The 12,157-nt window shown below is 43.9% G+C and overlaps 1 long non-coding RNA gene across 2 annotated transcripts; it reads left to right on the top strand.

The window, feature by feature from the left end:
* The first annotated feature begins 7,399 nt into the window (after nucleotides 1–7,399).
* Nucleotides 7,400–11,205, top strand: LOC103639480 (uncharacterized). Of its 2 annotated transcripts, none has more exons than XR_004852856.1 (9): nucleotides 7,400–7,682; nucleotides 7,779–8,250; nucleotides 8,829–8,927; nucleotides 9,397–9,480; nucleotides 9,568–9,630; nucleotides 9,846–9,933; nucleotides 10,044–10,193; nucleotides 10,319–10,453; nucleotides 10,680–11,205. It is a non-coding gene; the product is annotated as an uncharacterized lncRNA (long non-coding RNA). The 2 variants fall into 2 exon arrangements; XR_002265029.2 differs by having other exon boundaries at nucleotides 10,044–10,199.
* The last annotated feature ends 952 nt before the right edge of the window (nucleotides 11,206–12,157 follow it).

The following is a 12,157-nucleotide window of genomic DNA, read 5'->3' as shown; positions in this document are numbered from 1 at the left end:
GTCTTTTCATCTAAAGGCTTAGTGAAGATATCGGCTAGCTGGTTCTCGGTGCTAACATGAAACACTTCGATATCTCCCTTTTGCTGGTGGTCTCTCAAAAAGTGATGCCGGATGTCTATGTGCTTTGTGCGGCTGTGTTCAACAGGATTTTCCGCCATGCGGATAGCACTCTCATTGTCACATAGGAGTGGGACTTTGCTCAGATTGTAGCCAAAGTCCCTGAGGGTTTGCCTCATCCAAAGTAGTTGCGCGCAACACTGTCCTGCGGCAACATACTCGGCCTCAGCGGTGGATAGGGCAACGGAGGTTTGTTTCTTAGAGTTCCACGACACCAGGGACCTTCCTAAGAATTGGCACGTCCCTGATGTACTCTTCCTATCGACCTTACATCCAGCGTAGTCGGAATCTGAGTATCCAACCAAGTCAAAGGTAGACCCTTTTGGATACCAGAGCCCGAAGCAAGGCGTAGCAACCAAATATCTTAGAATTCGCTTCACCGCCACTAAGTGACACTCCTTAGGATTGGATTGAAATCTAGCACACATGCATACGCTAAGCATAATATCCGGTCTACTAGCACATAAATAAAGTAAAGACCCTATCATTGACCGGTATGCTTTTTGATCAACGGACTTACCTCCTTTGTTGAGGTCGGTGTGTCCGTCGGTTCCCATCGGTGTCTTTGCGGGCTTGGCGTCCTTCATCCCAAACCGCTTTAGCAGATCTTGCGTGTACTTCGTTTGGGAGATGAAGGTGCCGTCCTTGAGTTGCTTCACTTGGAACCCAAGGAAATAGTTCAACTCGCCCATCATTGACATCTCGAATTTCTGCGTCATCACCCTGCTAAACTCTTGACAAGACTTTTGGTTAGTAGAACCAAATATTATGTCATCGACATAAATCTAGCACACAAACAAATCACCATCACATGTCTTAGTAAAAAGAGTTGGATCGGCTTTCCCAACCTTGAAAGAATTAACAATTAGAAAGTCTCTAAGGCATTCATACCATGCTCTTGGGGCTTGCTTAAGTCCATAGAGCGCCTTAGATAGCTTACACACGTGGTCGGGGTACCGTTCATCCTCGAAGCCAGGGGGTTGCTCCACGTACACCTCCTCCTTGATTGGCCCGTTGAGGAAAGCGCTCTTCACATCCATTTGGTACAACCTGAAGGAATGGTGAGCGGCATATGCTAGCAAGATGTGAATTGACTCTAGCCTAGCCACAGGAGCAAACGTCTCCTCAAAGTCCAAACCTGCGACTTGGGCATAACCTTTTGCCACAAGTCTAGCCTTGTTCCTCGTCACCACCCCGTGCTCGTCCTGTTTGTTGCGGAACACCCACTTGGTTCCCACAACATTTTGCTTGGGACGAGGCACCAGTGTCCAAACTTCATTGCGCTTGAAGTTGTTGAGTTCCTCCTGCATGGCCAATACCCAATCCGGATCTAGCAAGGCCTCCTCTATCCTGAAAGGCTCAATAGAAGAGACAAAGGAGTAATGCTCACAAAAATTAACTAATCGAGATCGAGTAGTTACTCCCTTGCTTATGTCACCCAAAATTTGGTCTACGGGATGATCCCTTTGAATCATCGCTCGAACTTGGGTTGGAGGTGCTGGTTGCGCTTCTTCCTCCATCACATGATCATCTTGTGCTCCCCCTTGATCACACGCCTCCTGTTGATGAACCTGTTCATCGTCTTGAGTTGGGGGTTGCACCGTTGTTGAGGAAGAAGGTTGATCTCGTTCATCTTGTTCCTGTGGCCGCACTTCTCCAATCGCCATGGTTCGTATAGCTGCCGTCGGAACATCATCTTCATCTACATCATCACAATCAACAACTTGCTCTCTTGGAGAGCCATTAGTCTCATCAAATACAACGTCGCTAGAGACTTCAACCAAACCCGACGATTTGTTGAAGACTCTATACGCCTTTGTATTTGAGTCATATCCTAACAAAAACCCTTCTACAGCTTTGGGAGCAAATTTAGAATTTCTACCCTTCTTCACTAGAATGTAGCACCTGCTCCCAAATACACGAAAGTAAGATACATTGGTTTGTTACCGGTTAGTAGCTCATACGAAGTCTTCTTGAGGAGGCGATGAAGGTAGACCCTGTTGATGGCGTGGCAAGCCGTGTTCACGGCTTCCGACCAAAAGCACTCGGGGGTCTTGAATTCTCCAAGCATAGTCCTTGCCATATCTATGAGCGTCCTGTTCTTCCTCTCTACCACACCATTTTGCTGAGGAGTGTATGGAGCGGAGAACTCGTGCTTGATCCCTTCCTCCTCAAGGAACTCCTCTACTTGAAGGTTCTTGAACTCAGACCCGTTGTCGCTCCTTATCTTCTTCACCTTGAGCTCAAACTCATTTTGAGCTCTCCTTAGGAAGCGCTTGAGGGTCCCTTGGGTTTCAGATTTATCCTGCAAAAAGAATACCCAAGTGAAGCGGGAAAAATCATCAACAATAACTAAACCATACTTACTTCCTCCTATGCTCAGATAGGTGACGGGTCCGAAGAGGTCCATATGTAGCAGCTCCAGGGGTCTTGATGTGGTCATCACATTCTTGCTGTGATGCGTTCCTCCCACCTGTTTACCTGCCTGACAAGCTGCACAAGGTCTATCTTTTTTGAAATGCACATTAGTCAAACCTATCACGTGTTCTCCCTTTAGAAGCTTGTGAAGGTTCTTCATCCCCACATGTGCTAAGCGGCGATGCAACAACCAGCCCATGCCAGTCTTAGCTATTAAGCATGCATCTAGACGGGCCTCTTCTTTTGCAAAATCAACTAAATAAAGTTTGCCGTCTAATACACCCTTAAAAGCTAGTGAACCATCACTTCTTCTAAAGACAGACACATCTACATTTGTAAATAGACAGTTATATCCCATATTGCATAATTGACTAACCGATAGCAAATTATATCCAAGAGACTCTACTAAAAACACATTAGAGACAGAGTGCTCATTAGAAATTGCAATTTTACCTAACCCTTTTACCTTGCCTTGATTCCCATCACCGAATATAATTGAATCTTGGGAATCCCTATTCTTGACGTAGGAGGTGAACATCTTCTTCTCCCCCGTCATATGGTTTGTGCATCCGCTGTCAATAATCCAACTTGTACCCCCGGATGCATAAACCTGCAAGGCAAATTTAGGCTTGGGTCTTAGGTACCCAACTCTTGTTGGGTCCTACGAGGTCAGTCACAATTTCCTTAGGGACCCAAATGCAAGTTTTATCACCCTTGCATTTTGCCCCTAATTTCCTAGCAATCACCTTTCTATCCTTTCTACAAATTGCAAAGGAAGCATTCAAAGCATGATATACTGTAGAAGGCTCATTAACTTTCCTAGGAACATTAACAACATTTCTCCTACCAACATTTGTATCATGCACATAGAAAGAACTAGAAGCAAACAAGTCATGAGAATCATAAACATATGAATCAAAAACATTATAACTTCTATTTGCATTTCTAGTATGTCTCCTATCATGATACATAAAAGCATGGTTCTTTTTAGCACTACCAGCCATAGGGGCCTTCCCTTTCTCCTTGGCGGGAATGGGAGCCTTATGGCTTGTTAAGTTCTTGGCTTCCCTCTTGAAGCCAAGTCCATCCTTAATTGAGGGGTGTCTACCAATCGTGTAGGCATCCCTTGCAAATTTTAGCTTATCAAAATCATTCTTGCTAGTCTTAAGTTGAGCATTAAGACTAGCCAATTCATCATTAAGCTTGGAAATTGAAACTAGGTGTTCACTACACGCATCAATGTCAAAATCTTTACACCTAGTACAAATTACAACATGTTCTACACAAGAATTAGATTTATTTGCCACTTCTAATTTAGCATTTAAATCATTGTTGACACCTTCTAAAGTAGAAATGGTTTTATGATAAGTAGATAATTCACCAGAGAGCATTTCATTCCTTTTAATTTCTAGAGCAAGAGAATTTTGTGCACTAACAAATTTATCATGCTCCTCATATAAAAGATCTTCTTGTTTTTCTAGTAATCTATTCTTGTCATTCAAAGCATCAATCAACTCATTAATCTTATCTATCTTAGATCTATCTAAGCCCTTGAATAAGCATGAATAGTCTATGTTATCATCATCACTAGACTCATTATCACTAGAAGAAGCATAAGTGGAGTCTCGAGTACTCACCTTCTTCTCCCTTGCCATAAGGCATGTGTGACGCTCGTTGGGGAAGAGGGATGACTTGTTGAAGGCGGTGGCGGCGAGTCCTTCATTGTCGGAGTCGGAAGAGGAGCAGTCCGAGTCCCACTCCTTGCCTAGATGCGCCTCGCCCTTTGCCTTCTTATAGTTCTTCTTCTTCTCCCTCTTGTTCCCTTGATCCTGATCACTATCATTGTCGGGACAGTTAGCAATAAAATGACCAAGCTTACCACATTTGAAGCATGAGCGCTTCCCCTTTGTCTTGGTCTTGCTTGGTTGTCCCTTGCGGCCTTTTAGTGTCGTCTTGAATCTCTTGATGATGAGAGCCATCTCTTCATCATTAAGTCCGGCCGCCTCAATTTGTGCCACCTTGCTAGGTAGCATTTCCTTGCTTCTTGTTGCCTTGAGAGCAAGAGGTTGAGGCTCATTGATTGGACCGTTTAGAGCGTCGTCGACGTATCTCGCCTCCTTGATCATCATCCGCCCGCTTACGAATTTTCCGAGTACCTCCTCGGGCGTCATCATCGTGTACCTGGGATTCTCACGAATATTGTTTACGAGATGAGGATCAAGAACGGTAAAGGACCTTAGCATTAGGCGGACGACGTCGTGGTTCGTCCATCGCGTGCTTCCGTAGCTCCTTATTTTGTTGATAAGGGTCTTGAGCCGGTTGTAAGTTTGGGTTGGCTCCTCTCCCCTTATCATTGCGAATCGTCCAAGCTCGCCCTCCACCAACTCCATTTTAGTGAGCATGGTGATGTCGTTCCCCTCGTGAGAGATCTTGAGGGTGTCCCATATCTGCTTGGCGTTGTCCAAGCCGCTCACCTTATTGTACTCTTCCCTGCACAAAGATGCTAGCAACACAGTAGTAGCTTGTGCATTTTTATGAATCTGTTCATTTATAAGCATAGGGCTATCCGAGCTATCAAATTTCATTCCATTCTCTACAATCTCCCATATGCTTGGATGGAGAGAGAATAAGTGACTACGCATTTTGTGACTCCAAAATCCGTAGTCTTCCCCATCGAAGTGTGGAGGTTTGCCAAGAGGAATGGAAAGCAAATGCGAATTCGAACTATGTGGAATACGAGAATAATCAAATGAAAAGTTCGAATTGACCGTCTTCCTGTAGTCGTTGTCGTCGTCCTTTTGGGAAGAAGTAGACTCATCGCTATCGTCGTAGTAGACGATCTCCTTGATGCGCCTTGTCTTCTTCTTCTTCCCATCTTTACGCTTGTGGCCCGAGTCCGAGTCAGTAGGCTTGTCATCCTTCGGCTCGTTGACGAAGGACTCCTTCTCCTTGTCGTTGATCACGATTCCCTTCCCCTTAGGATCCATCTCTTCGGGCGATTAGTCCCTTCTTGAAGAGAACGGCTCTTATACCAATTGAGAGCACCTAGAGGGGGGGTGAATAGGTGATCCTGTGAAACTTAAACTTATAGCCACAAAAACTTGTTAAGTGTTAGCACAATAATCGCCAAGTGGCTAGAGATGAGTCTCAACAAAACACGATACCACAAGAGATCAACACAGAGAAGACACAGTGGTTTATCCCGTGGTTCGGCCAAGTACAAAACTTGCCTACTCCACGTTGTGGCGTCCCAACGGACGAGAGTTGCACTCAACTCCTCTCAAGTGATCCAATGATCAACTTGAATACCACAGTGTTATGCTTTTCCTTTCAATATCCCATTTGCGAGGAATCTCCACAACTTGGAGTCTCTCGCCCTTACACTTGAGATTCTCAAAGAAATACGGAGTAAGGGAGGGAAGCAACACACACAAATCCACAGCAAATATGCGCACACACACGGCCAAGACTCGAGCTCGAAAGACTATCTCAAAGTTCTCAATAGAACGGAGCTCGAATCACTGAGAATGACAAACGAATGCGCAAGGACTGAGTGTGGATGATCAAGAATGCTCTAAGGTTGCTTAGTGTGCTCCTCCATGCGCCTAGGGGTCCCTTTTATAGCCCCAAGGCAGCTAGGAGCCGTTGAGAGCAAATCTGGAAGGTCATTCTTGCCTTCTGTCATCGGGCGCACCGGACAGTCCGGTGCACACCGGACACTGTCCGGTGCCCGATTTCCTTCCTTAATTAGCGAAGCCGACCGTTGGCAGACTTGGAGCCGTTGGCGCACCGGACATGTCCGGTGCACACCGGACAGTCCGGTGCCCCCTTTTAGCCGTTGGCTCGGCCACGTGTCCCGCGCAGATCGCGCGGCCGACCGTTGGCCCGACCGACCGTTGGCTCACCGGACAGTCCGGTGCACACCGGACAGTCCGGTGAATTATAGCCGTACGCCGTCGGGCGAATTCCCGAGAGCGGCCACTTCGCGCCGAGTCAGCCTGGCGCACCGGACACTGTCCGGTGCTCCCAGACTCAGCAGATTCTTGGCTGCTCGAGCCAAGACATTTCCAATTAGATTTTTCCTGTTTCCAGCACTTAGACACAATACATTAGTCCATAAAACAATGTACTAAGTCTGAGAAACATACCTTAATTCTTGATTTGTACTTTGTCCACCTTTTTACACTTAGGTACTTGTGTTGGACACTAAATCACCAAAACACTTAGAAATGGTCCAAAGGCACATTTCCCTTTCAGACATAGCGACCACGGACGTGAGCCAATGTGACGCGGGGCGCGCAAGATTGACAACGGCAGTGGCTCGAGGATGCTGTCAACGGCGGCGGCGATTAAAGTTGAGTGCGTGCGGCGGCGGAGGACGACGAAACGCGCTGGCGGCGGCGGATGAAGAAGAATCGCCCTGGCGACCCCTGAAGAAACGCGGCGAGTCGGTCAGGAAGGTTGACCGCGCGGGGGTTAGGGTATAGAAATGTTTGACCGCGTGGGAAGTGGGGTAGTGGGCCAATTCCTTTATTTCTGGAACGTGGGTCGACTGAAGTAGTTACGCTAAATCACTATTATGTATAAACAGAAGAATGGAATAGCGTAAACATGTGTTGACTAAGGAAGATATGGTTGACCACGTGGAAAGTGGGCCTAAGCCGCTATTTCTGGAACGAGGGCTCGCGACTGTTACTCTGTTTACGCTAAAATGGGTTTCCGTTTACGCTAAATCAGTTCGCTTGCATAAAAAGTTATCGGACGTGGGCTAGGGCTCTCTATAGTTTTATAGAGCCCAGGGCTCTTAATAGATAAACTATATATATATATATATATATAATGCACGCACGAACCAAGGCTAAACGACCATTTGTGGGTGCCAGGGGTCGACGACAATAGTGACGACGCCGACCTCTGCCACCTAGGCGCCATATCGAAGCTCCGGAGTGATACCTCGGCGTCATCTATATTAGACGAGACGTATAATATCGGCGCCAATAGTGATGACACCGAGGTAAGGATCCATTTTCTAAATTCAAACTGAAAAGTGCATAATTATGAGAAACTTTTAAAAAACTAAAAAGCAAAAAAAATCCCCTACTTCACCCCATCCGTCGTCACATCGCTTCGGCATGACATCATAGCAGGTAGGCCCCTTCTGATCCATCTCCCTATCCACATCTTAACTTCAGTGTTCCTATCCTCTGACTTCCCCTAACCAAATTCTTTTTTATTTCGTATAGATTGTAGTAACAGGATGAAATCCAATCGCTCCATTACTTCAAACATGAACTGTAATGGTGTCTGCATGTCAAGTGTTTGTCAAAATGACTATATGAAATATATGGGCAAGGGTCAACAGATTCACCCATCAGTTAGTCCATGTCATGTTCAAAATACGTCAGTTTGATTCTTATCATTTTAACCTATTCCATTTTTATAATATATTTTGATGAATCTGAATATAAGATTTTCTTTATGGTTCATGCTTTCTCTGAATCTTTAGAATTGTATGCATTTGTGTCAGAAGTAAGACCGACTTATTTTGTGAAAGGATAGAGGACTATCAAATACTAAGACACTTTATACACTTATCAAGAGTTTGTCGTCGGATACGAGTGCAGTGACTCCTCCTACTGCTTCTTTGAAGAAGACAAAGGCTGCTCCAAACACGCAGAAATCTTACCTTTAGGTTGAAGGCTACAACTATGCAAGGTTGATCTCTCTTCTGCTAAAGAGTACCATTAATAGCACAGAGTCTGTGAGCCTCATTCTACGGCTCCCAACATGGTTGTTGGTTGACTTGGCTGTAAAGCCAATGCATTATTTGTCTTTTCTTCGAGAATCTTTACTTTTTCATGCATGCTCTCATTTTTATTGCAATACGTGATCTTGTACTGCTACTTTTATCCATGTAAAAAATATTTTGTTTCATGCATTTCTCTTTTCATGTAGGCATATATCCGTATATCATTCTATGTGTATATATGCATTTATGAAGAAAAAGTTCTTATATCCTAAAGTTTTACTACCAGTTCTCCCTTCCCTTCGACCAGCAGCTCTTGTCCTTATATTCTGAGCAAGAATATCTATTCTTCATGTACGTTAACCCCACTAGATTTGCTGAACTAAGGAAAAGAGTTGAAGACTTATACAAGGCCCATAAACATGAATTGGAAGAGGTGTTGTGTTTGTTTGGTAGCGCTTTTAAGTTATGGTTGATACTGCATGATCCAATTCCATTTTCTCATGTTTGCAATGGATGACATGAATTTGAGATTCTTCAATTCCAGGCAAATAAAATTTTAAGGCAAAAGATTGTTAAGGATCAGTTCCTCGATCTTGTTAGTGTTTGAAACAGAAGCGCGCTCAGTTTACAAAAAGCTCTACAGGTGAGTGCATGCCATTGCCATCTCATTAAACTAAAAGTGCTACTGGCTTCAGACTCCAAAGAGAAGTTTATCTATTTTTATTAGGGATTGAATTATCATACTATAACACCATTTCTGCTTGTTGTAGTGTTGTGCTAGCATGCTTTCCCTAGATATTTCTTACACAGTTTTCCAACTCATTTCTTATGAGATCATACAATTAACCGGTCTGCTACACATTTTTTAGTTTTTTCTTTGACACAAAAGGTTAGCCAGTGAACCATATTTGTTGTTGACTAAAAATCACTCCATAATGTGAATACTTCGTGGTACGGTTGCCTGCTCATTTGCTTAGTTGTGCGTCTCAGTTACATTTTAAACCAAAAGTTATTATTATAATAATGGTGTGAGTGTTATGTGGTTCTTACTTTGAAATATGATTTAAGGTTGTTTATTTGGTGGATTATTTATTAGTTGAGCCATCTTTCAGCATTTACAAAACTACACTCAAATCCAAGAGTTCAAAAAAATGAGGTGAATCTAACAAATAAATGAGGTGAATCAGGTTGCCCAGGTATTTTTTTTTTCATATTCATGTTATTTATATTACTCTAAATATATTGCTAGTTGTGAAATAATGAACCTTACATTATTTTCTTAGTTGAGGATCATCATAAAACCAAAATTCTGCAGTGGTGTTGGGCCATTATGCACTGCACAACAGGTACCACTAACAACAAATTAATATAGTGCTTATACAGTGGATTTGTCATTGGCTCACAAGTATGTTCAATTCAATTCAGATCTGATATCATGTTCTTGGCCTTGTTCATGGCATATGGATACCCATTCCTCAAGCTATGAGTTATCTTATTTTCGTCGTATTTAATGTTCTTTTGTGAAATATACCATTTTTCTAACAATAGATTATGCCAACAGGTGGAAGATTACATTGCAACTCCAAAACCTAATGGGTACCAAAGTCTACACACAATAGTGATACCATTTGTTCCATTTGGAAGTTCAGGTAATGTTGCCTAGTCATTTGTTAAATTGAAATGCGCAAACATCAAAAAAAGAATTTATTTTCATCCTATTACTGATTGTGATATGTTTAAAATTCCAACTGTATTGCAGATAAGAACAGAAGATATGGATTTAATAGCAGGAAGAGGCATTGTTGCACATACAGTGGACGAGGGGTAGCTTTGACCTGTTCGGCTTGGAATATCAAGCGGGAGAAATGCCATGGGGAACATAATATGCTTGAACAACACAGGCTTTGCTGTAAGGGTACTATACTTTATCGAATCTAATCATACTAATGCTTTATAAAGCTTATAATATTTCCGCTTTAAATATTGTAACACGGTGCGTTTGAGAAAAAAGTTAATACATACCATCTTTCATAGGTTGGTTACCTCAATGCAATCCACGAGGGGCGAGAAGAGTTATTTGTTGGTAATATGAGTTCTAGAGAATTTGTTGATACTATCACCAGAGATCTTCTAGGAAGCCGTGTCTTTGTGTTTACTCCTAAAGGCAAGGTGAGGCAATGAACTGTGGAGATATTATTTAATAGCATGGACTATTTTGGAGGCTCTAAATACGCTGTTACAAGTAGATTAAAAACCTACCTAAGGGAGCCACGCTGGTTGATTATGCTTATCTGAACCATACTGAAACCGGCAACAAAATGATCGCAGTAAATGTTTTGGAGGCTCTACTCTTTGTTGAACGCTTCTATTTCTGTTCTTGCTAATGCAAATGCAGGACAGCCTCAATCCAGGAAGAAGAGACAAGATTCATCTGCAATTCTGCATCTTCAATGTCTAGGATATTCTAACATCTTAGTTTACATGTTTTGTCAGTCATGGCACGTGACATTTAGGTATATTTGACTTGGGATACTCAAGATTTTGGTAACTAAGCGGCGTAACAGTACACACTTAAGGTGCTTCCCACCGTCTGCAGGCTGACAACAAAGGATAGTAGCGGAGCTAGATTGCTTTGCTGTTGTCTCCCTGTTTTTTGTTAGAAGTGGATTTGTTCTTGCTTCATTTTTGGGACAGTTGAAGTGCATCTAGACTCTCTAGAGACAGTTGTGTTGCTAGAATCACGACCAAAAGTATTGGTCCAATATTAGGTGTCTGCTTGCTCATGTAGACGGTATTGGTAGAACTACTGAAGTTGGTTTCAAGATTAGTGCAACGGTGACATCAACCAAGCGCACGAGTTGCGGTTTTTTCTGAAATCATTTGAATTATGGACAGTGAAAGGATACCCCCCTTGTTGGCTCGCTTAAATACATGCAGTGTAGTGTTGTTTACTGCCTCCTTGGGGATCAAATGCCCAACTGCAAACACATAATTCAAATGATTGCAGCACGAACATACAACGAACATACCACGAAAGACACAGACACCCCTATGGAAGGGCCACTGTTGAAGGAGAACGAAAGGCACAGTCAGATGGCAGCCGTGTACAGGACGAACATAGAACGAAACAGTAACCAAACGTGAAATGCACACGTAGCACGCTGTTACGAAGAGGTACACTGCAGCTAGCCAAGCGTGAAACGCACACATAGCACGCGCAACTATCCTCGTCCGGTCCCCCTTCCCTTCCCTTCACTATCGGGCGGCACAGGAAAGCGAAGACGACAGGCTGATCTGACGGCACGGCACGGAGGAGCAAAGCCAACGTTGTGCACGCAGTACGGCGGGGTTAGGCGCATGCAATGATATGGTAATTCATGATGCAGAAGCTCTCGGTTAGTGCAGGAGCCACTCACTCATTTGCGTTTGCGTCGCGGCCGGCCGGACGGGACGATGACGGATCAACGCGATTGGATGGGCGGCGGTTCAGTCCCGTCCTGTATTCTGTTGAATTCTGCTAATCAGCATCCAGGCTTTTCCTTTGGAATTGGGGAAAAGAAAAAGGGGAGCAGCTTCAGGATTAGCTTCACGGCGAGAGCGCATACTCCCGCGTGATCACTCTGATTAGTGGCTTAGTGCCCGCGTAATATTATACTCCCTCCGTTTCTTTTTATTTGTCGCTGGATAGTGCAATTTTACACTATCCAGCGACAAATAAAAAGAAACGGAGGGAGTAATAATCTTCCTGGATCCATGCCGGCCCATACGTGTCGAGTTCGACCTCGCCACGGCCTCCAGGTCGCGGGCTCCACCACTAGCAGCCGCTGCTCGGCCTCTTTTCCTCCAACCTTTTGGTCTCATCATGCCCCGCAT

This window comes from Zea mays, chromosome 9 (assembly GCF_902167145.1).
Source record: "Zea mays cultivar B73 chromosome 9, Zm-B73-REFERENCE-NAM-5.0, whole genome shotgun sequence".
NCBI lineage: Eukaryota > Viridiplantae > Streptophyta > Magnoliopsida > Poales > Poaceae > Zea > Zea mays.
Note: the sequence above shows the minus strand (reverse complement) of the source record. Positions and strands in the feature narration are given on the sequence as shown.